The 25,516-nt window shown below is 40.1% G+C and overlaps 1 long non-coding RNA gene across 1 annotated transcript in view; it reads right to left on the bottom strand.

Moving 5' to 3' along the window:
- The window catches only part of LOC125328037, a 270,003-nt gene that overhangs the window by 238,292 nt on the left and 6,195 nt on the right, over positions 1–25,516 (bottom strand). Inside the window, exon 2 of the long non-coding RNA XR_007204508.1 lies at positions 1,572–1,691. This is a non-coding gene — a long non-coding RNA (uncharacterized LOC125328037). The remainder of the gene's footprint in view (positions 1–1,571; positions 1,692–25,516) is intronic.

Genomic DNA, 25,516 nt, shown 5'->3' with positions numbered 1-25,516 from the left:
AGGAAAAAGGAAAAAGGAAAAAGGAAAAAGGAAAAAGGAAAAAGGAAAAAGGAAAAAGGAAAAAGGAAAAAGGAAAAAGGAAAAAGGAAAAAGGAAAAAGGAAAAAGGAAAAAGGAAAAAGGAAAAAGGAAAAAGGAAAAAGGAAAAAGGAAAAAGGAAAAAGGAAAAAGGAAAAAGGAAAAAGGAAAAAGGAAAAAGGAAAGGAAAGGAAAGGAAAGGAAAGGAAAGGAAAGGAAAGGAAAGGAAAGGAAAGGAAAGGAAAGGAAAGGAAAGGAAAGGAAAGGAAAGGAAAGGAAAGGAAAAGGAGAACCTGGGAAAGTTCGGTCTCAGATGTCAAAACAAATCCACTGACAGATATAATGGATTTTCCCAACAGATGTTACTTAGAAACAAACAAGTCTCTCAAGCCTTAGGATCATGCCTGTAGGAAATTTTAAGTCAGGTCTGCATCTTTATAGGAGTGCTGTCATTATATTAGTCAAGATAGAGTAATGATGTTATCAGGGTGAATGGTAGGTCAATTGAAGCGGATGTGCCCTCTGACTTAGTTTAAAATTGGAATGCATCAGCCCTATTAAGTGATTGTGGATGTCCCAAAATCCATTGCTCAGAAGTAATTTATTTGGAGCATGTCAAAACCCAGCAAATCCTACCATTACCAAGTCATTAGGTATTGTGATGGTTTCTTCTTAATCTTTTAGAATGATCTCTCGAATAGACAAAGCTTAGACCTTGCTTTCTACATGTACCTTATTCCGAAAAAAATTCTACTTAGATACTTTTTCTCTCTGTCATTAAAGGTAACTTAGCATGACATTCACTTCTAATCATTGCATCAAACTGGTTTTTTGAGCAACTGAAAGCAAGAGCATTGATCACATGCTCATGTTCTGCTGAAACTGGGACTATAAATGTTCTGACCATTTCCAAATGAATGTGACATGCCATAATGGATATCCTGAAAAATAACTGACGCAACAGCACCAACAGAAATATTTATATATCAATTTTAAAGATTTCGTCAACAGGTGGCTTTCATCTACTACATGGTATTGCTAGCTTAGTTACTGCAACACTGTGAACAGATGTTTTTAAGCATCATCAATAGGATTACTCTAGAATTTTCTCATCATAAATCAGCACACTGCAATGTCCTTTGTGGTGGGCAGTTAATATATCCTGCTTCCTTCAGTTCATCTATATGATAGTTCACAGGAGGATGAACGAGCTCACTTCTATTTGAGATGACAGCTTGATGCAGCATTTCAAGGCTTAGCCTAACATGCCCTTACTCGAGGTCAGCCAGCAACCAGTCTCAGAAAACATGTTTGTTAGATGTAACTGAAAACAGTTTAGCACTTGTATTAAAGTAATAATTAAACATGAACAGTGTGCCTTGATGTTGTTTAAATGAATGACACATTCCATGCCCAGAGCAGTTTTCAAACCAGTTTTGTGACAGACAAAACACAATAACTGATCCAAGAAAGAATTAATGAAAAGAGTACCAAGAGGTTAAGCAGCTATCAGTCTGACTGAACCATATATTATGCTGTCACTGTATAACATACCCCAAAAATGAAGGTGGAGCTCAGTTGCACTCAGCATGCCTCCACTAAAACAGCTGGCACAAACAATCAGATGGACTTGTTAGCAGCTTCCTCTTGAGAGCTGTTACATAAGCATGGGGACTGTAAACAAGAAAAAGAGAAAGAAATGGAAAATAACTAGATAAAAATTCCAAGGAAAAACATTATTTATATGTATCTACCTTTGTCATTCTAACCCGGACAGAAAAAAGAAACCAAAGTTTTTCCTCAACTGTGTAAACTCTAATTTAAAATAGCTTTTCACAGAGATTTGTTTACACAGTTTGTATCAACTAGACATTTCCCAGAGTCCCAGAGACCCAGAGCAATTGATAATATTGACATCTCATCCATCTTCTCTCTCTAAATCATAATGCCAAGCTGAGAACCCTAAGTCAAGGGACTCTAGATACATACTGCAATAAAGCCACTAGGGAGTAGGTGAACACTTAGAGAAACTAACTTTTATTTGGGTACCTAAGAGGAACTTCACCCTTTGCTATGCAAGTTGGAGGCAACTGCAAAAATGGGGCAGGAATGAACAGGTTGGGATGCCCCATTACTCAGCCTATTTGAGTCATTAGAAATGCTCTATATTGTCATTTCTCCACTTAGAGTTATGAAAAGAATCTAAAAAACAGGTCCAGAAGCAGAGACATATTTAACTAACTGAATCCCAGTCTCTGATGTCCTCCTTTCCAAGTGACATTCTTGAGGTGCCTATTTCCAGGTATACTCCGAATGGGCTTTCCTAGTCTTAACAGTACTTCCCAATTTAGCATCTGCAGATGAGGCGCCTCATTATACACAGAGTTTAGGCACTTTAATTCAGAAGAATTATACTAGATGGACTACATTCAGCACTATAAAATTTATTTCTTGTGTATCTAAGCTAAATTCGAAAGGGCACCTGGCCACAGAACTGCTTTGTATCTGGCCTGTGCCATGTGAGGGGACACTGGCTCACATGAACGAGAAGAGACGGCTCAGCCTCGGACAGCTGGTGAGCTTACTGTGCCCAAGTGTTGCCCTCACTCTCCCTGAGCTGATATTTGAGCTGTTCATAAACCAGCTGCTGAACCACTGGAGTTATTTAGCTCTTTAGGGCGGGGTAAACAGCTAGAGGTGATAACCACATCAGCTGTCTCAAGCTGGCAGCAACACATAAATCAATCAGAGGCACATTGAAATGGGATACACAGGCACCAGCAAACTAAACAGGAAGCTGCTTAAACCAGCCAGTAGGAAACACAAAGACAAGTGCAGTATAAGATTGCCTACACACACACACACACACACACACACACAAACACAGATACACACTCATAAATGGCTCAGTCTCAGCCTTGGTTTTCTGTTCTTCCTCTGCTGAGAGAATTTTAACCTACATCTTCCAGCAAAAAGTCAGCCACCAAGATGGCACAGCAGGTTCCCTCTGTCCTACCCATCATCCAGACACACACACCTTTTTATTTTCGTCCTTTTTTAAAAAAATACTATTCCTCTTTCTTGATGCCTATTAGTCTCAATGAATAGACCTACCTCTCCTTCCTCTGTAGTAAATATCCTAAGATAGATTTTCTAGACACCATTCTTTTTCTTACCCCTCCAGATACTGCATAGGGAAAATTCAGCAGGAACATAAGTAGAAAGGCACCAAATACTAAAACCCCAGCCCTGGATAGTGTTACATCATTCTCCTGGCAAAAAGATGTTTTAATTCACCAAAGCAGGCAAAAAATCCCAACATCTCCTGACTGAAAGGTAAGAACCCTAAGGAATGCTTGATTCAAAACCACAAAACAGGCCTTTTTCTGATGAAATTATACATATTCTCTACACACTTTTTTTCTGTAACCACAAGCAAGACAGAAAAGAGGATGAGAACACATTTCCCTCAGTTTTAAGATGTGGGCTGAGCCCCACAGGGATTGATGTGGTCAGGACACAGGCAGGTGGCACAAACTCAGAAACAGACTGGTAGGTTCTATGGGTATTTCAGTAGCAGAAACTAGCCCAGAAACTATTGGCATAGAGAGAGAGAAGGCAGGTGGGAAGGCAGGTGAATGCCAGTGACACCTAGAGATATCCTAAGCACTAAAGAGGCATTTAAATATAATTCCTCACATTAATCTAGCCGACTAGCTCTGGTGATTCAGTTGCCTGCACAAAGAATTGTGCTATTCTGCCAGAAAGCTGCATATCTATGGAAACATATGGAGAATTTCAGCCATCACCTTATCTGCACTGATCATTTATTTTCTTGGGATAAAAGCAGCAGCTGTAATGGCAGGAAAGTGAAAATATTATGCCTGTTCATACATTCTTTTCATACAGTTAGGAGACCAGTTCCCCTCTTCTTTATGCTCAGCACTGGCAGATAACGTGACTTCCTTTCAGAACCACATGCACTGTGTGTACAGGCTGTGTCCAACACTAACCTACAGAGCCATTCTAAGTAAAAACACATAAAAGAGAAGTGTACTTAAAAATAGAGTCACAATCATTTACTGTACTCAGCGTGCTTAAACAGTGCACGTAATACAGTTCAGTGTAATAACCACTCACTACTCAGGTTTCTAACATGAAGGAAGATACAGAATGGAACTACAGTTCAGCCTGGAACTAATTCTGGAGTACAGCCAACCTCATGCAATCCATAAAAATTCCTGTGTCAAAATGATGTGTCTCATTGTCTTGATGCCTTGATCAAGGTTTCTAAGTGTCTCATTTTTCTGACATCCTCCACATTAACAAACTTACAGTGAACATACGTTAAACTAACTGCACCACCATTGAAGTTCTGCTCAAGAATCTACTCCTTTGCAATTTTTTAATCAGCATATGTAGCTGTCCTTGTATAGCTAGTTCTCTTCTGTAAAAATTAAAGAGACCCTTGAAAAGGTAGTGAAAATGCCAACATTATTGCAAAAACTCCCTTCACCTGCAAATTACACCTTACCAAATTACATTCTTTATTATCAGCCACTGATAAACTGATTACAGGAAAATAACAGTAACACTTAGCCCTCCTGTAAATAATCCTAAATCACAAAGTTCTCAATAATCATAGAGGTCTTCACAAAATAAATTAACATCCCCTTCTTATATACTTAATATTTCCACATTTTCACTCAGGTTTCCCATTGGAACTGAGATAATTAATTTTATTAAAAGGATTTTTTTAAATTTTATTTTTCCATTTCCTTCAGTTATTTGCATGGGAGAATCAGAATGACAATTTACCAGAGCATATGGAATATAGGTAGAATGCATAAGTACCCTGCATCTTCATAAAGTCTCCACTAATCTTCCAAAAAGCCACTGACAGAATGAGAAAAACAAATCCATATTATAACACAGTAAACCTTCTCAAGATTGTTAAGTAACCTCTGCACTCCTGATGGGATATGGGTTCCTCCTTCCCCCACCTGTAATCTCCAGCCAGCAGATGGTAGATGCTCTCAACCAGAAAAGCAGCCACATGCACCTGACAAGGGAGGAGTCCTGCCAGGGGCTGTGTGCGATGCCATACCTGCCTCCCCCAGCTGGTGCACCAGCCAGTGGGGGATTGGATCCAGCAAGATAGGAATGCATGGTTAGAGGCCTCCAGTTCTTAGAGACTGAATACATATAAGGGCTATGATTTTTGAAGCCAAATTCTTATTAAAAACAATAGAAATTTGGGTGTACAAATCCCTTAGTCTCTGTCCAGCCAAAGTAATTCCTCTCCCCCCAGCCTCTAGCTGCTACCCATTGGTTAGCACTGCTGGTACAATTTTTTAGAAGGATTTGTTGCACAAAGAGAGAGACTTATTAAAAACAGAAAAGAATGTGTTGTGCCTCTACAGCCAGAATCATAATTTAAAAATCTGTGTGCTGTATTTTAGTGAGTGCTCAAAAGATACAAAAGAGTTATAAACCCATAGGAACCATCTAAGCTCAAGTATGTGGCTGGTTTTCATCTTCAGTGATTCAAAGGAGGTATGTTTACTACTGCAGCTGGCACGGCATGCTTCCAGAAGAAACATTTTTTTAAAAAAATCATGTTTTCATTAGTATTTTTTTTTCCTTTTTAAACACTTCTCTCCATTATTTATTGGTTCAGATTGGTTGTGATTTGTTTTAGGATAACAGTCTAAAATGAAAATATTTTCATCTTATTTTATGATTATTCTCTTTTGCTATAAATAACCACTGAGCTATCAGGCCAACACTCTTTAGATTCCCCTTCTGTCTTTCCACTTCACTCTATAGCTAGATTGACTAAAATACGAGAAGGATAGTTACCTTTTTTGAGCTAACCAGGTGTAATTCTTTTCTCTGTTCAAGGTGAAATTCACCCAGGGGAACCAGCAGCTTAGAGCATATTTGTGACCAGACCCTGAACTACTTGTACAACCACCTCTTCTATTAGTTTCCATTTAAGTAATGTGAGTTCAGTTAGATATTTGTGATTTTGCCAGGAATTAAGGGGGGGAAATTAAGTAGCCCTTTAAAAACTTTCTCAAAGCCACTGGAGAACAAGTCAGCTGATGAGTATGTTTATTGCTCTTAAATAATTTGGGAAGAAAAGAGGAACCATTTCAGTGTTGAGAAATCTGTTAGTGAATAGACCAGACACTAGGTAAATTGCTATGTTTTCTTTTTATTTTTTTTTCTGCTTTGTAGATGGCTATCACAGCAAGATTATTTTTTTTTCTGTTACAATTACTTCTGAGATGAACAGAGACGTCCATTGTCAAACCAGTGTCCCAGGGTGTCAGCTGCCTGCCTGCCAGAAGCCCAAATCCATGATATTACAGACATACTGCCAAGTTTCAGCCAGTGATCCAGCCATTGCCCAATGCTGTTCGTGAGCACTAATAAAACTGTCAGGTGTGACTCAGACCAGATCAACCAGAAGTGACTACTGGCTCTAGGGAAGGGCTGGGGAAACAGGGACACAGGAAGTATTCTGGACAACCTTCCTAATGGAGATGAAAAATAAATCATCTCAGACCATTCTATTTTGTTCCATGTTTATGGTCCACATGTTAAGGGAGAAACAGAAAATAGGATCTCAAGTTTAGAAAGATTGTGACACAAGTTGCGCAACATTACCTTCAGCATTTTCATTGGGAAACCAGTAGAAGAAAGTTCTTCAAAATACATTACCATATGATTCCTGGATGAATTATGTATTAATATCTCTTTGTTTTGAAAAGATTGACTAAAGCCCAGCTAGAAGCAGAATGGTGGAATATTAAAATACACTTCAAATTTGCAGGGCATCTGGCTGTGAAAAGTAGAAAAACCTTCACAGGACAGGTTGAAGGGGTTGTCAATTAACCACTGGCTGTGAAACTGATGGGATGAAATAAAAAAGACAAATTCTGTACTTCAGCAGGAAAATCAAATTAACAATTACAAAGTAGAAAAAAGCAAGTTAGCTACAAAGCTGTAGAAAATCTTTAATACAACCATGTGGAAACTATGTTAGAAGTATGATTCTCTTGCAAATATGGTTTTCTATGAGAGGTAACTAATCCACACCTCTTGGCACTTGTGATACCTCAAATCAAAAATAAAGTCCCATTTTGAACTATATGTTTCCAGATTTATGCAGACAATCTGAGTGGTCCAGAGAAGAACAACAAAAATAATCCACACACCAGGTTGGAATATACAATCTAGGAAGAAAAGCTGAAAGATTTGGGTTTGTTTAGTCTAGAAAAGAGACTGAGGGAAGACATAAGTCTTAAAATATGCAAGATGCTGTAATAAATAGGACAGTGATCAACTGTTCTTCAGGTTCAGCAAGGTTAGAAGAATAGTTCCGCTTACCGTGTGGTAAAAGAAGATTTGTTAGCTATTAGGACAAAATAACTAACAAAAACAGCCATACACTGGAACAGCTCACTGAGGCTGGTCATGGAATCCTCATCACTGGAGTCCATTATGGAAAAGTTAGACAAATCACTGTCAAAAATAGTCCTTGGCTCAGCCACAAAACAGAGAGATGGACTGGTTGCCTGAGCTCCCTCCCATTCCTATGCTCCTATGATTTACTAGGGAATATGCAGTTTCTTGCAAAAGCCACTCTTTTTAGGGGTTTAGTAAGTCACATTGACTAATATATTGCATGCAAAAACCTCTATCCTGATGCCAAGTATTTCAAATTCTATTTAAAACTTTACCACTGTAAAAACTGTTATGTTCTAGCAGGAAAATCCAGGAAGTAGTACTCTGCAATATTATCGTACCAAGGGAGAAGCCAAGTAATTTCAAAAGGTCTTTCAAAATCTCATGTGTGACCACAAGGCAAGGTCAGAAAAGGCCAATGACATTTCTCGCAGAAGGTAAGAAAACCCCAAGACCTCAGAAGGTAAGAAAACCCCCCAAGTTAGGGTTGTCACAGCCTGACAAAAGCCAACACACAGCAGTGGCTGAAGGCTACATGGAAATTGATTCAACATACTGCTACAGCAGGAACTCTCTGGTGTCGAGCACATCTTGAGTATAAAAACTAACATCTAACTAGCTGACACATTTCAGAAGCTTTCATCCTAAAGCTACCTGGGAATAAACTTGGTGAACTTATTAGGCATGCCAGACACTTAATAAGGAATCCCTGAATGCTTAGAGCATCGCATTAGAAAAGGTAATACTATTCTCTGCATCAAACTATAATCAGTCCTTTGCAGAAGGGCACAGAAAGCGCTTGTGGATTGTAAGATCCAGCAATGAATTCATTACAGACCCATTGACAAAGGCATTGCTTCATACCATGTGTGACACATCTCCTACAAAGAACCAATTTCGTCTCTCAGACCTTACATGCCACTGAGTAAAACCAAGAAAAAGGAAAGGAAGGCTACTCCTTTGACAAGAATGAGAAGAAATATTAAAGGCAGCCATACTACGGGCTCTGGCAGGAAATACTCTTGGAGGAAGTGTGGTGACTCCACTCCACTTTAACAACTGATGAAAACATCAAGCCCAGCAAAGGGCTATGAAGGTGCAATAGCATACTGCTAAATTCCAGGACAAAAATAAAGTTAAAATCTTCAACACGTGAGAGATGTTATCAGCTCCACAGATGATCCACTGGAATATCTATAATGATCTGACAAGGCATAATTCAGAAAAGTAATTCTGAAGTCTTGCAAACTTCAGTGGTATCCAGGCAATTGGCGTATGCTGTCCTGGTCAGAAAAAGTGCCCTGAATTATTTGCCCTCAGAAGCATTTCACAAAAGTGTCTGATGACAGCATGGAAGAATGCAAGCTACCTGCAAGGATAACTCATAAAAACAATAGCCAAGGGCCTGAAGGAACCCAGTTTTCTCGCTAAAATGTTTCAGGCAAGCTTCTGCAAAACATCCTTCTGTTTTAGAACGTTTCTACATACAGATTCTGTTTTTCAGAGATCCCATTCCTGCATTCCTTGCAAACCCAAAAACACCCGCTGACATCATTGGGCAATGCATTGGCATCAGGAATACAGGACTAAGCCAACTGAGGTTGTGGGTAGCCAAAACTGTGCTGGAAACAGTTCATCCTGGTTTGATCAAACCAACTTTTGAATTCACAGCTGGTTCAAAAATTGTGACCCTCCTAGGGTCGTAGCAGACCCCACTCCCTGCCATGGTCAGTGCAGATGACAGCACTTCTCACCTCCTCAACCCTCACAAGCTTGGACCCTGAAATCCCTTTTCCTACACTTAGGGAAGCAGTTATTCCTGCTTCCTGGCCCAGCCCTATTCCCTTACTCCCTGGCCCCACTCCCGGAACCAATTCATATGCAATGGGCTACACATCCTGCTGGTGAAGAAGGGCTAGGAGGGACTGTCTCAAGAAGATTTAAAATCTTATTAATGAATACAATATGAACTTCAAAGTCCTACTGGGGAGCACTATTTGTGTAATGGCAAGAAAGAAAAACAAATGTATCTTGAATCCTGACACTACTAAAGGCAGTGGAGAGAATCACCCAGGGAACCAAGATTTCAATCAACAATTGATTTTAGACTTATTCTTATAGTGGATGGAAGGAATCTGCCTGAGAGAAGTGTAGAAAAGAAAATTCTGGATGGAAAGAAAACAGAGATCACAAAGGCAAAGTGCAAGGGTTGAAAAAAGCCAGAGTGAATTACAACAAAAGCAGCTAAAACAAAACCATGTTAGTTAAAATGGGAAAAAAAGCTTTGTTGGTATTAGCTAAATAGGCTTCCTGTAAAGAGTCAATGGGCCCTTAATTTTCTGTTATTAGTACTCTGCTTAAAGAACCTTAATCATCTTTTTGCAACCCAGGCATATGACCACCATATAACCCCATGAATATAAAGAGCAGGGATGCTGCAGATTCAGGACTACTCTCAACCTGGCAAAATAATTTTGGCCATGATCTTGATGGGGAGAGAGCAAATCCAGCCCTTGAAGTGAAAATCTCTTATTCACATAGTGAGGGTCAGTTGCTCCAATGCAGCTGTCGAAATCTTGGGAAGGTTAACCGCCTCTCTTGTCCTGAGCTTCTTATGCTCTACATTTCTGAAAAAAAAAAAACAATTCTTGGATTTAACAGGTCTCATCCAGCTACTTACTGCTGAAGGTTGTCAATATGTGACCCCTTTGACGAACCCTGAGGAAAACACAGACTCTCAAACACAAAACTGTTGAGAAAATCCTTTTTATGTAGGGGGATTATTCTAAAGCAAAAATTCTTTTCCCTTCCTATATTAGAAAGGAGCTGGTAATTCATTATTATATTGTAAACTTGGCTTCTCCCTACTCTGCACAGCATTGCACCAGTCTTTTGACTATAGCACACTCCCACCCAGTGAAGCAGGAAGATAGAGCTATGATTATTATTTTCTTCACTTTACAGGCAATGATAGTATACAGGGAGAAAAGAGAAGAAGATAGGGCAATGTCAGAATGACTAAGACCTTTAAATAGATCAATTACAGTTCTGAGTATTCTTTCTGCAAAACTGCCACTGAAATACAAGGACCAATTCTTGGTAATACTTGCTGTTTTCCCAGACAGCATATCACTGGTACAAACTCTCTGTCAGACTACCTGCCAGTCTCCCCAGATTCTGGAGGATGTTCAGAGATTGAATCCTCTGGGTTACAAATATCCACAGAAAGAAATCCCATTTTGAAGTTTTCCTCCTATTTGCCTTCTCTTCAATTAAACATCTTCTGCTACTCAATCTCTTCTCTACCTCCAGCAGAACATTAGTTTTCCTGCTGCAGAAGAGCCAGTGTTCAGATGCTCCAAAGAAAGAAGTTAAGAGCTCTAAAACCTCTCCAAATTTCTCTATTGTACTGTTCGACAGACAAGGAAAACAACTTTTGACACTACGGGTGTTTTTCATTATGATGGGGAGAAAAGACCTGAAACTACATTTCCCAACAGGCATGATAAATTGATTTTGATGGTGCAGAAGACTGTCATTAGCTGGCCACTACATTATTGTACTCACGTCATAATAATCATTATTACAAGTGGATCAAAAATAAATCACCTGAAAACTAACTAAATAAAAAACCTGCACACCTCAAAAGCCAAACTAAAATCAGCAGAAGTATTACCATATTCCAATAGCCTTGCTTTCTATGAATACTTTTTATGCTTAATATTCCATTTTGGGAATTATTTTTAACTTGGTTGCTATATTCACTTGCAACTGAAGAATGGGAAATAATTCTTCAAGCCTTCTTAAAGTCTAAAACAAATTGTGCAGCCAGGCCAGATTGTTTCAAGCTTTGCTTTTAACCTTATGTTTGGCTATGGGGAAAAAAAAAATATCAAAACACCACAGTGTTTTCTTCAATCTTTTCATTAATTTCACAGAATTTCTAAAAACATGTAAGCTACATATCAAAACTTTAAACTACAAAGTCCCATCTCGGGATCTGGAGGAGTCTGCAGTTAATATTCACTGCAATTAGAATTCTTTATTGTGCAGAGGAATCTGTGTTCAACAGCATCAGAACATGGTTCTGTTAGAAAGCACTTTTACATAGACTAAGACAAAACTTTCATGAAGTATTTGATAGAGGAAAATGTTTTTTGAATTAAGCAATACATATAAAATTTCACAACCTTCTTTGACAGCAGATGAAACTCACCTTGCTCATCCTTGACCAAATCTGAAGTAAATCAGTTGATACCAATGGAATGAAACTGCTGTCGAAACACTTGGGGCAGTCCTACCTCTTCTGAAATTAGTTGCAAAACTCCCAATGACTTCAGACCCCATACATGTAGCTTACAGGCACAGTGCTGCTCTTGGCTGGCCTACTAACCTTAGTGACTTTACACACGCTATGCTTCCCCTTCCAGTCTCTGAGGAAAACCCTCTGTGCTCTTGAAGGTTCCTGGCCTAAGGTATCATTTTCTTTGTTTACTGTCGGGCTGCATAGATGTCTGGCAGAGATTTCAAAGTAAAGTAGCTCAAAAATATGCTCTGTGCATATACCCTGTAGTGGATTGCATCACACATCCTGCATCTGAAACTAAAAGCCCTTACCTGGTTCTCTCTGCTATTTGTGGTCTACAAAGCAGGTAATAAAATGCAGCTGTATCAGTAACACACCTCAGTAGTTTAACATCATTGATTAAAGTGGATTTATTACAGAATGACCTCAAGTAAATGAGTTCATTTTATTTTTCTTTATGTGTGCAAGAAAAAAATCCAAAATACTCTGAGTTCAGCACTGTTCACCTAATCCAGCTTCCATCTGTGCCAACATTCACAGTATGTACAAGAAATCCTGTACTGTACAGTTACTGAATTACATTTCCTCCAGTTTTGCAGAGCTTGGCACAGTCAAATGCTCCAAGTAAATTCAAAAGCATATTAAAAAGTACCAACTTAGTATCAACAAAACAAGTCCCTCAGATCAATAAGAAAACTGTTCTATAAGCTTCCAAGGAAGCTGCTTAATGTATTGAATGGAGTGGATTGCACTGAACTTGCTAAAGTCATGCATTTAAGCAATATTTAGTTTACATAACCTAGTGATACAGAATCAAACTACCCAAATGAATGAAGAAATGGGCAAACAGCAAGTTAGATTCCAGCCCACCCTTTATATATCCTTTTATATATATGACATATATATATATCATTTTATATCTATGTCCAGCTTCAGTGAAACCTTACAATACCTCCTGTCACTACTATCCTGGATTCAGCTGGGATAGAGTTAATTTTCTTCCTAGCAGCTGGTGCAGTGCTGTTTAGGTTCAGTATGACAATTATGTTGATAACACAGATGTTTTAGCTGTTGCTGAGTAGAGCTCACCTGAAGTCAAGGTCTTTTCAGTTTCCCATGCTCAAGTGGTGCACAAGAAGCTGGGAGGGAGCATGGCCAGGGCAGATGAAGCAAACTGGTCAAAGGGATATTCCATAGCATAGAAGGCTATGCCCAGTATATAAACTAGAACACCTGGCCAGGAAGGGTTGGTCACTGCTGTAGGATGGGCTGGGTATCAGTCAGTGGATGGTGAGCAACTGTATTGTGCACCGCTTGTTTCTCTTGGATTTTATTCCCCTTCCTCTCATTTTCATTATTATTATTGTTATTATTACACCTTACTTATTTTTTCAGTTATTAAAGTGTTCTTTTTCAACCCATAGCTTTACCTTTTTCCAATTCCTCCATCCCACCAGAGTGAGGGGGAAGTTAGTGAGGGGGAAGTCAGGTTCATGATACTTAGTGGCCAGTTGGGATTAAACCACAACAACCACAAAAAAGGTTTTTTCCCTTTTCATATTTAATTGCTGATTTTGTACTCCAGTATACCATTGCTTACCTACCAGCCTTTCTAAAAAGGCTAATGCAGCTACGGCACAACAGCAGTACTGGAGTCACAGTGAATCCTAAGTTGTGATAGACCCTTGGGACAGGTGTCTCTTCTCAGACCTTGAATTTCTCACACATCATGGATCTTGTCAATTTAGACACAGTGAGAGGTGAATTCTAGCCTGTCTTTTCCAGGAAAAACAGGACAAACAGAGAAAGTACAAGGTCCTGGGAGGATTCATCGACTCCTCCTTTACTCTGGATAGTATGTGCTAGCTTAACAGGAAAAATCTGACCAACAAGATTGAAATCTAGCTTTTACCCACTCCTAGTGAAAGCAAAACCATTATGCAGTCTAAAGAGAAGAATAAATTTATTTCAATTTTAAAGTCAATTAATATCAACATCCTTGATCTTAAAGCAGTACCACATCATAGGTTATTATTACTGTCATTCAAAGAAAGGCAAAAAATCTGGTGCAACTTTCACAGAATAGTTGGGGTTGGGAGGGACCCCTGGAGATCACCTAGTCCACCCCCCCTGCTAAAGCAGGTTCACCTGCAGCAGGTTGCACAGTCCAGGCAGATTTTCAATACCTCCAGAGAAGGAGACTTCACAACCACTGGGAAGACTGTTTCAGTGGTCTGCCACCCACACAGTAAAAAAGGCTTTCCTCATATTAAGATGGAACTCCCCGGGTTTCAGGTTTTGCCCCTTGTCCCATCACTGGGCACCAGTGAAAAGTTTGGTCCCATCCTCTTGACATCCACACTTAAGATATTTCTTTGCACTAAGATCCCCTCATCTCTTCTCAAGGCTCCCTCAGCCTTTCCTCAGAGATGCTCCAATCCCCTCATCATCTTTATTGCTCTCTGCTGGACACACGCCAGTGGTCCCTTGTCTTTCTTGAACAGAGAAGCCCAGAACTGGACACAGAACTCCACATGCAGCCTCACCAGGGCTGAGCAGAGGGGCAGGATCACCTCCCTTAACCTGCCAGCAATGCTCTCCCTAATGCACCCCAGGATACCACTGGCCATCTTGGGCCCCCACTGCTGGCTCGTGGACAGCTTGTTGTCCACCAGAACCCCCAGGTCCTTCTGCTCAGAGCTGCTTTCCAGCAGGTCAGTCCCCAGCCTGTGCTGGTACAGGGGGTTATTCCTCTCCAGCTGCAGACCCTGCACTTGCCTTTGTTGAATTTCATCAGGTTCCTCTCCACCCAGCTCTCCAGCCTATCCAGGTCTTGCTGGATGGCAGCACAGCTCTCTGGGGTACCAGCCACTCACCCCAGTTTTGCACCACCAGCAAACTTGCTGAGGCTGCACTCAGTACTTTCATCCAGGGCACTGATGAGTAAGATGAACAAGATGGGACCGAGTGCTGATCCCTGAGTAACACCACAGGCTGCAGGCCTCCAATTGGTCTCTGTGCTACTGATCACAAAACTCTGAGCTCTGACATGATTTGGTTCTCAGTCTACACCACTACCCACTCATTCAACCCACACTTCCTGAGCTTGTCCATGAAGATGTATGGGGAAACAGTATTAAAAGCTTTGCTGAAGTCAAGGTAGACAACATCCACCGCTCTCCTCTCATCTATCCAGCCAGTCAGTCCATCCTAGAAGCCTATCAGATTGGTCAAGCATGATTTCCCCTAAGTGAATCCATGCTGACTACGCCTCATGACTTTCTTTACTTCCACGTGTTTAGAGATGACACCTAGAACAAGTTGTTCCATTCCCTCTCCAGAGATGGAGGTGAGGCTGACTGGTCTTTAGCTTCCTGGATCCTCTTTCTTGCCATTTTTGAAGACTGGAGTGACATTGGCTTTGCTCCAATCCTCACACGTTTCTCCTGTGCTCCATGACCTTGGAGTGTGGCCTGATCTCAGGCACCTCTCCTATTCTCCATCACCACCAAGAGTGCCTTAGCAATAACATCTGGCAGCTCCCTCAGCACTGGTGGGTGCATCCCATCAGGATCCATGGATTTGCAGATGTCACGTTTGCCCAAAAGATCTCCAACCCCATCCCGCGAGAACAAGGAAAAGTCTTCCTTACTCCAGATGTTCTCTCTTGCCTCCATGGGCTGGGATTCCTGAGAGCTGACCTCAGCAGCAAACACTGAAGCAAACGAGACATTCAGTAACTCCACATAACTCTGTATCCATCATCACCACAGCACCCACCCCATTCAGCAGCAGGCCCACATTTTCCCTTGTCTTCCTTTTGCTATTGATGTACTTGAAGAAGCCCTTCTTGTTGTCCTTGACATCCCTTGCCAGATTTGATTCCAAACGCACCTTTCCATAATCTCTACTACACATCTGAAGCTGGACAGAAACACACTACATGTTTGTGAGTGAAGAAGCATGGATTTCTGCAGGTAAAAGGGTTAACCATGTTCAGTTTCCCATATTTCTTGATCAGCTGATCCTAGACAGGAGCTCTAAAGCCTGCAGTCCAATTCTGGCTTCAAAACATTGCCAGTTTGCCCTCGCTGTTTGGCAAGAAACAGCAAAATTGTGTTAACAGTTTCTTTCAAGAATACATGTTAGTAAGAGCCAAATGACGGTTGTAATGACCCTGATGCATTTCTCTCCTTAGGGCTTTTTTGTTTAGAAGCCGGTTGCCGCCCACGAAGAAAAAGATCATTCTTTGTCATGAACTCTCCCATCACCCTGAGCTTTCTCCACTGCCACCAGCACTATACCTAGTGAGAGTAAAGTAAGAAACCACCTCCTATTCAACAAAGAGCTACTCCCACCTGGGACTATAAACACCCAAGCATGCATTAAAGGCCTGAAACAGAGCTTGCTAAAATCCAAGGAGTCCTTACATCAATTTTAACAGGCTCTTGGTCAGGTCTTGAGAGACTATGTTTATGAAATCATTCATTTCTTCCCTTGTTTATGTAAAGAACTTTTTTTTTTTAAATCCATGCAGAAAGACTCTATTAGGTCTTGTATCAGGGCAATGGTTTAATCATAAGCTAAATTAAGAAGTGTTACTGTCTGCAGCCAAAAGAAAGAAGCTAAGTCTGACACAGCACCTGTGCACTGCTTCTCTAGTGCAGCACTGACCTTGGTTGACAGGAACATGTGCCTGAAAAATGCACCCAAGGGGAAACTCATCACAACATGAACAATCACAGTAGAATGATAAACACCCACACTGCACAAGAAAGCTGCCAAACCCTCACAGCAGCCAGGACTCCAAGTGCATCTGGAAGGAAGTGTACCAAAAGAACACATGTGTGTATGCACAAGTATGTACATATGTGTTTGCACACACTCTCTTGCCCCACTTTGTGCCTGGAGCACCATGTTTCATTTTGTAATAAAATGCATGTGTAAAAATACATTTTTGCTCCCTTATAACAGAGACAACTAAGATTATCAGGTTCCCTACATGCAATCACAACAGAAGGTTATGCTGTCTTGCATTGATTTAATCATCCTGATCCATTCACATATATTTTTCTCCTTAACAAGATAACTGATGTGTTTAGCTTTGAGCAGCTTAGATTTCCTTTTAATAATTAATGATTACATGTTCCCACAAGATCATCAAAGCTGTGAGAAGGCCATAAAAACACATTCAGTAAGAAATAAGTCTGTGTTTCCTCTTAACTAATGGAAGAAACAATGGGTTTTAAATGTTGCATGGATGATTTTCTTGCACATGTGGTCTTACGCAAGATTCCTGCTGTAAAAGTCTAAGGTTGGCAGACATCTTCAAGGATGAACTGAAGAGCCAAAACAGTCTTTATGGACTCAAATCTGTTCACCCACACAGGTACTTGCACAAGCAATTGCACAAGCAATTGCACAAGCACAATGCATTCATGCAGAGATCACTTAAACCATAAAAGATCAGGTACATTTGGTGTTCCCAGTATCAGAATAAGCCCCTCTGCAAAAGTGTTGGAAATGCAGAAATGGCCTACTGTGCCAATGAAGACTGAAAACAATTCTTGCTTTCTTCTATCATCTTTCATCTAAAATATTTTCTGTCTCCTGCCACATTTAGCTATCCACAGACCAAGAGTAATGAGGGCAATAAAAAAAGTTGAAGGTGCTTAGTTCTATATTTGTAGCAACACAAGCAAGATTGCAAGAAATCCATTTTTTCTGTACCTGTATGTCAACCACAGGAGATCCATATCACTCTTGTATGAAAGAGACTTGGAAAAGAGTTGCAGCTCTGGTGAACTGTATGGATATTCAGGGCTTAAGCATAGGTGTAATTGCAATCTGCCTGTAAGAATGTCTGATAAACTTCAATTTGGAATGCCAAATCTGACACCTTTTAGGTAGCTTTCACATTGCAAGTGCCAACTCTGCTTAAGATGTGTGAAACACTTGATGTGGCTAGAAAAAGATGTGGATCAGCTCAAGCAGCAGATCCTGCAGGGTGCTGAGCCACTAAAGTCCCTTCACAATCACTGGTGGAGTGCATTCTTCCCGCTCTTGCCCACATGTGTGCATTGCAGCATTTAGTCATGTAAACGTGGGAAGAAACAGTGCATGGTTTTGTTTTTGTTTCAAAGACTGACTGTGCCTGCAGACTTGCCAGAGCCAGATGCTGTAACTGCATAGTGCTATTCTGCAAGATGGGCCAGAATCTTCCAGTCGCTGGGTGTGGTGGGTGCGAGGTCGCCTCATTAGCTGTTTGAAGCTGCGTGGGTAGTTTCCATTGTGGTCTAGCAGCCATGCAGGACACACCCAAAGAAGCTGGGTAAACTGCATGCAGGAATTAGCCCACGCTAAATTCCACTCTTCCACAGCTGGATTGCTACCCCTACTCCAGCAAGTTAGTTAAAAGCGGGATAGGTACATCTCCAGAGAGAGGAGATGGGTGAAATACTCAGACAGGAGGCCCTTCTTTCTGCATCCTATAGCACAGAACACCACCCTGGTACTGAAGAAAAAAGTGTAAGTGGCTCACTTGAAATAAAGGTGAGTTTAGTAGGGATACAGGAGGCAGATCTGCTCAAGAGAGTGTCCCAAAGAAAGAAAACACCAAGCTTTCATGGTTTCAGCCACCTAAGCTGGAAGTTCTGGAAACCCTGAGCGTAAAAGGAGTAACTTCCTACTAAGGGTACAGAAAACATGGAAATCCCAGTATTTTCCAGACTTTCTGATTGCCGAACAGTAAGAACAGATTGCCAGCTGGGAGCTTGGAAGCCCTGCAACAGACTTCCAGTCAGCCCACAGAGCAGTGCTGCCAGAGCACCACTGATAGCACGTAGCTCTGCAACTACTCTACAGAGCTGATAGTCAGTCACCTGTCAAATGCCATTTTAACTGAGAAGCTGCAGGAATCAGAAAGCACATTTATTTCAGAAATAAATGTTTGCTGTTTCCAGCAGGAAATTATGGCAAAATTTCTGGTTGGCAGAAAAATTTCTTTTCATTTCCCAGATCAATTTTGACCAAAACCTCCCCCAACAGAAAAAAAAAAATTAAAGAAGTTTTCCCATGAACCAGAATTTCTCTTCTTCAGCCGATTAAAATCTGTAAGAAGTGAAAGGGAGAAAAGGAAGGAGTACTGTTAACCAGTATAAAACTTCTCAAGACCTTTATATTACCTGACTTGTTTTCCCATAGTCAGAAATGTTGATACCAGGAGGAACAACAGCAATTTCTTATCTCCACCTTTATATGAGCTGAAATTACCAAGGCTTAACAAGTTACCACATGTCAGCTGAACCAAGTTGTCTTTATGCATCCTCAGCCCTTAAGTATTACAAGACAATGTGGTTTAACATAACCATTTTTGTTACTGGCTAAACCAAGTTTCATTGCCTTAAATATGCCTCAGTCTAAATGTATAAACACTTAGTATGTTTTACTAATAGAATATCTCAAGTTGGAAGGCACTGACATCTCATTAACCTGCATCAATTTGGATATATATACAAGAAAAGAAGCATAATTGATTTGCAGCATCATTACTTTGCTGTGGTACTACAGTGCCAGTAGGAGCAGCACATGATACTAAGGCTCACAGCTCCCTAATTTAAGGTCCCTTCCCAGGCCATTCTGTGATTCTATGATTGCCTTACACAGTAAGTCGGAGCAACAGCAGTTACTCTATCAGTTATTAATTAACTGAGATAATTAACTAATAATTAATTAATTACTGGTGCTATTTACCCAACTGTTTCAGATCAAACTTATGTCTGAGTCTTATGAGAAATCTCTTCCAATCACAAAACGTGCCACAGATCATTATCTGAGCACATCACTCTTTTTAATATAAGGATGTGCTGCTATGCCCAGTTTATAGATTCAAAGGGGAACCATATTAGGTAATCTAAAGGTCATACAGGAAATCTGTGGTGTAGCAAAGCCTCAAATCTACAGACTTTTGATACCTCCTCAATGATATCTCCTTTGGGACTACAGTCTGTCTCAGTTTCCCAAGTTAGTTATCAGCAGTGTTAGCTTATGAACATTGAAAATAATGATATGGCTCCTATTGCTATCAACAGGAGCTTTGCAACTAATTTTAACAGGAATAGGCTCTTCAAATTCAAAAATCTAAAAATACTGCAATGCTTCCCTTATATTGCAAATAAAGCAGCAGATTAGTTAGTAGTTAGAGGGAGTATATATATATGTATGTACATAATAATAGAAATATGTATATTTACAATATGTATGCTGTTGTAACAACAGACTTACGTTTTACTTCTGTAGCCAGGAACAACCTGCAGACCTGTGAAACATCCTGCATCTGACTTCTGCCTTGTTTACTTTCTCAAGGTCTCTGTTAACTTATCTCTCAGTCCATAAGATTCCAAGTCTGATACAGATTTCAAACTGCTACCACTTAAAGGTAACTGCAACCATTTAAAAGGAATAAATAGCCTACATCTATGGAAATTATTCTATATTTTTATCTTAAAATAGATATGAGGGGGAAGGTACATGTTTCAACATTGAGGTCAATATATAAGAGTACTAGTGGACCGTCCAACAGGACTGTCAAATGTAAGGATCAAATGGTTTGCTGTGATTAAGGACATGCTCACTTCCCAGCATTTACTGCAGTTCTGGCAAGTCGTGAGACAGCAGACTTTAAATCTGTAACATGACTGATAGAAGTGTTGTTTTTAAAGGTTGAAAATGTTTTAGCACTAAATATTAAGTCACTCGGAGATTAGAATATGTATGGGATCAATTTCTCACCACATTTCATCAGACTTTTATGCTGTGAAAAACAGTGGGGTTACTCTGGCATAAAACCAATGCAATGGAATGGAGACTCATACCTGTGGTCACTAACATGACCCAGTGGTATACAAAAGGATATGGGGGAAAAATATTAAGAAAGGGTGTCAAAGCCCAAACATGTTCTAAAATTACTTTCCAGTATGACACTAAGTAAAATCAACATTGTTTTTTGATAAACTTTGGTAGTATTGAGTGAGTCTATGAGTCTCACTTTTCACTCATCATTTGGACTGCAGAATTTATGTCCATATCAACTACAGAAAGTTGCACCATCTTGCCACCAAGATGCAGGTGTGTCTGCAGTAGGACAAACTGTGACACAGAGGTCACATGCCGTGCAAAAATACAGATGGAAGCAGATTCCAGCAAAAAGCCTGATATCATTCTAGCTGTTAGGCTGTGCTGTCTCAATTTCAATTCTCTCTCAGACACTTTCTTACTGAATCCAAGACTACCTTTTGAGTTTTGCCCTTGGTTTATGTTCTCATAATAATTATGCTCATTTAATGTCAGAGAAGATTCATGAAGACTGTGAGAAGATAGGCCAAGCCATACAGAAATTTCTGCGTTAGACAAGGCTATGAGAAACAAATCATGGAAGATGGTAGTCTGGAGAAAAATGGCTTTGCAAGTTTAAATGAAGGCCTGGAAGTCACAGAATTATAGAATCATTTGGGTTGGAAGGACCTTAAAGCTCACAGCCTTCAGCTAGAAAATTCATTTAAATCAACCAAAAAATGAGAAGGTCCACATTGCTCTTTGCTCCTCTGGGTTTGTTTTCCTCCATTTAGATCTGATCTGCCTTTGAGCTCTTTCTGCCAAACACTTGACAAGTTTAATTTTGAAAACTCACAACAACAAGGAAGCTTTTAACTGTTTTTATATTAATCTACTTCAACTCATTTTTATCTAGCTAGAGGCAGGGTTTAATCAATTACAGGTTCTTTCTCTAAAGAAGGCCTCAGCTCAACCTAACCACAGTTTACACTGTGGCCTACATTACCAAATTCCAATGGCATTTAACTTTTCAAGGTCTTTCTTTAGAGTGGTAACACTGAGTTTTACATGATACACAGACAAGGGTTTAGGAAATGCCAGATGGTTACTCCTGAAAGGATTTACTGATGGACTACGCCACCACTAATGGAAAACTGAAGAGCACACTTAGCCAGAATGTTGTCAGACGTTAGGATTTCTCACTACTCATCACACACACACAAACAAAAAAAACCTCTTTCATGCTTACTGGGAAGCTCCTGGAAGAGCCCAGTTCTGCATTCCCTGCAAACCCCCAAATTCCCTTGGATTTCACTAATAATTTTGAGTTGCACAAGCATAATTCCCTCTCCAACTAGTAACTTCTGCCAGAGCCACAAAAGGCATGACTCTCCTACAACTGTTAGCCAGAAGATTTAGCGTTTTTGAGCTCAAATTGTCAAGCTATTCTCTAGCTCTTGTAGTTCCAGGTTCAATTCCTGGTAATGATTAGGACAACAGTTATTTCACGGGGAACACAGAATCCACCTCTAAGTACTTCAAAAATTCTTAATATAGAGGTACACCTTTAGTTTTATTTTAGTGGGCATAAACGTATATGCACATGCTCTCTCAAGATATGTTTGGGGGGTAAAAGAGCATTGAAAACTGATTTATAAGAGGAGATGAGGATTAATAATAAATGGTTATATAACACAAAATGGCACATAATATTAGGAATCATTAAGTGCAATAAAAGCCAGATGTCACTGTGTCTATAATAACTCTGCAAAATTCTACTTGTCTGTTACCTCTGGGGTTTTTCTTTTACATATACACTTACATGTTAAAACTTGCAATTTCCATGGCAAAGACAAGTCAAAGAGCTTTTATGTCTGAGCTTATGAGGTTTGATAATTTTCTAAATTTGCCTACCATAAAACACATAACTTCAAGCAGATGACTCAAAAAATCACATAATATTATCTGTGTATGTATTTACAGCTTGTGTTTCAGAGGAAAAACACATTCAGCAAGAGAATGACATCTTTTCAGGGATTTAAACAAAACACACCAAAAAAATCAGAGTTGAATTAAGGCTTACAAGCAGGAAGATATACAGCAATAATTGCATAACAACCTCCCTGATTTTCTGCATTGGCTCAAGGAAGCTCGCTGTATGAGCACACACTCTTTGGTACACTGTAGCTAAACACAGAAACTGCTTAAAATCCCAACTCTGGAAAAACTTCTGAAAAAAATTAATTTGAAATTCTGCTGCAGTCAGTGGGACATGCTTATCCATATTTATATGCTTGGCAGCAGAGGACCCAAAAGATCTACAGCAGGTTCCTCTTTGCCCTTGCACATTGAGGTCCTTTCAAATCCCACCAACCATTTACAGAGCTCCGGCTCTCAGCTGAATAAAATGCTTACAATAATCTGGAGTGCACAGTCTAGACAACCCTCATCCTGAGAACATATTTTCTACCACAGGGCACCAAAAGTCTTCAAAAAATTATAAAGAAGTAGAGAATTTCCTTCCCTTTGGAAAGAGTGGGGTCCATTCCATATGTTAGCTTGGACTCACCCTATCAACTGCTTTTTGCTACCTTCACAAAATGTATTAAGGGCCTAATATCATACTCCATTCCTACAGTGATCAACTTCTACAGACACATAAGTTATCAAATCTTAGTATGTAAACTGTTACAATCCTTGTTGTCAAGAGCAGTAAAAGTCTACATGTTGACACGTTTAATCAAGCTGAAAATTATAATCTAAAGCAATAGGATGACTTGACTTCTGTCTTCATAGAGAAGAAAGTGCAAACTCTTCTTTTTGCAAAAAAATAACATTTACTGATGATATACAAATTTTAAGAACGAAGAGTATGAACAAGCAAAAGCTGTCTTACCAAATTCTCTAACAAAGACACAAAAAGGAAATGCCAAAATGCCTTACATTAATAAGATGCAGTTTCTGACAGGCAGTTAACTATTTTAAAATCGTAGAACCATAGAATGGGTTGGGTTGGAAAGAAGCCTAAAGAATATCCAGTTCCAACCTCCCTGCCATGGGCAGAGACACCTATCACTAGACCAGGGTGCTCAGAGCCCTATCCAGCCTGGCTTTGAATACTTCCAGGGATATGGCACCCACAATTTCCTTGAGCAAACCAGGGTCACTACCTTCATAGTGAAGAATTTCTTCCCAATATATAATCTAAACCTGCCCTCTATCAGTTTAAAGCAATTACCCCTTGTCCTATCACTCCATGCCCTTGTAAGAAGTCCCTCCCCAGTTCTCTTTTCAGCCCCTTTAGGTACTGAAGGTACCTAGATAGAGGTCCCCCAGATCCTTCTCCTTTCAAGGCATGAGTGATGCTGAAAACCATGAGACTGACTTACCTCATTTCCCTGCATAGTACAATCTGTTTATTCTACAATGGGAAAATCCCTTTTTTTTTAGTCAACTTCAAAGTTTATTTTGGTGCAAGATTCCCCTCAGATACAGCAATGTGACCACCTGACATAAGCTGGAGTGTGGTAATACACTTCCATATTGCCCTTCCTCCTTCAGCATCTTTTGCAATGTATGCTGTTCACACGCCAAATGCTCTTTCACCGATAAACTCTTTATTGAGAAACTAGGTAAACTGGCCAACTATGTGTACCAATTAAAGGTAAAACAGATAAAAACTGGCTAGAGGAACACACAAGCAGAGATTTATAACAAGAGAGAGGAAGATTGCTGGAGAGGCAAGAGAAGGGAAGTTAAAAATGGTCTCTGAAAATTAGAACAATTTAATTTGTGTCTGTATACATCATGTGTTTACATTTCACCATGCTAATAACAGGATCCACCAAGAAACAGTTTTGTTGTATGAGGAGAGGCTCCAACAGTTTTGCACAGGACTCTGCTGGGAAAGCTTGTCCAGGAAAGGTCTTCCCGAAGACCCCTACCAGAACCTGCAAGCAGTTTGTAACTTGCTCCCTGGCAGAGCTCAGACACTCACAAATTGAGTGACAGCTGGGCATGGTTTTATGGAGCCTAGCAAGGCCCACACAGCGCAGCTGGGTGCCTGTATCCCTTTGCAGACCTATCCACTAGAATTTTACTCAAGTTTATACAGGCCATCTGTGTAACAGCCCAAGTGACAATGCCGATGCACTGCCACCCACCGCACCAGTGACTGAGCAGCAACCCCGTCTCGCTCTTTTCAACCACCTTCTGCCACAGACCTCTGCACTATGAGCCACTGATTCAGAAACAAAAATCCATGCAGGGCCATTTCTCATGGAAAGCAGAGTTAAACACCGTGGGCAGCAATCTGTAAGGCAGTGCAGGTCTGAGAGGCAGATGCCCTAGCAGGGGCAGATCTGGTACTGGTTAGAGAGCCACAGCCTCGGGTACATTTTGAAAAGCTTACATATTGCACAGCTCCTTAGCTACTCCACACTGTGCTTCTGTACACTGCACTATAAAATCTCCCAGTGCAGTAGGTGGGCTGGCTATTTTTAAAAGTGTTTTGGATGAGTTTAGGCTGATTATTATGCCTCTTTGATTCTCCTCCTTTTTGCAAAAGAGACTGAGTTTTGACTCAGAAATAAATACGTCTGGCAAAAGAAAACAAAGTCAGGCTTTATGTAAAATTTACACTGAACATAAACCTAAGTCTAAGTACGAGGCAAATCATTTTGATAAGTGGTTAATAAGTTAATAAGGATACTATTCACCAACCCACTGCAGTTGAACATTATAGTGATTTATAATCCTCTGGAATGTTTTTTACTGGTGTATTTATAACTGCTTACACCACATGGTCCTCACATGGCTAACCAGCTCTGCAGGATCTGTTTGTTATTTAAGAAAAGCATATTAATGAAATCTTAACATAAAGTGA

This window comes from Corvus hawaiiensis, chromosome 6 (assembly GCF_020740725.1).
Source record: "Corvus hawaiiensis isolate bCorHaw1 chromosome 6, bCorHaw1.pri.cur, whole genome shotgun sequence".
Lineage (NCBI taxonomy): Eukaryota > Metazoa > Chordata > Aves > Passeriformes > Corvidae > Corvus > Corvus hawaiiensis.
This window is presented reverse-complemented; position numbering and strand designations above follow the sequence as displayed.